The sequence below is a fragment of the Frankliniella occidentalis genome, unplaced genomic scaffold (assembly GCF_000697945.3).
Source record: "Frankliniella occidentalis isolate FOCC.00 unplaced genomic scaffold, Focc_3.1 Scaffold56, whole genome shotgun sequence".
Taxonomy (NCBI): Eukaryota; Metazoa; Arthropoda; class Insecta; order Thysanoptera; family Thripidae; genus Frankliniella; species Frankliniella occidentalis.
This window is the reverse complement of record NW_026267186.1, coordinates 1467809-1468194: the sequence shown is the minus strand read 5'-3', so window position 1 is coordinate 1468194 and position 386 is coordinate 1467809.

Here is a 386-nt window from a genome sequence, read left to right as displayed (position 1 = left end):
CTGCGTGACGCCCGGGCATTTAGTGTATCTATCGCCCGGCACGGCGGGCCAGGGCCTGGCCGCCAGGCCTCGGGCAGCTTGTGTTTGGGACATCACGCCAACGCGTCCTGCACGGGCCCGGGGGACTTCCCTCCCGTACGAAAAGAGGACGATGGAGGGTGCAGGGGAAAGGGGCGTTGTAGAGGCCTGTGGCGGCGGGGCGCTGAACGAGCCCGACGGATGACCAGGGCACTAACGAGCTAGCAAGGCATTATGCGCGCCTGTGCGAGGTGTTCCAGAAAACGGGCATGTGCTGGACGTTCATTATGACCGTAAATATTTCGATCCCTCAGATGCGTTGTCGTTTGATTACAATCAAACCTGGCCAGCAAAGGACATTGAAAATT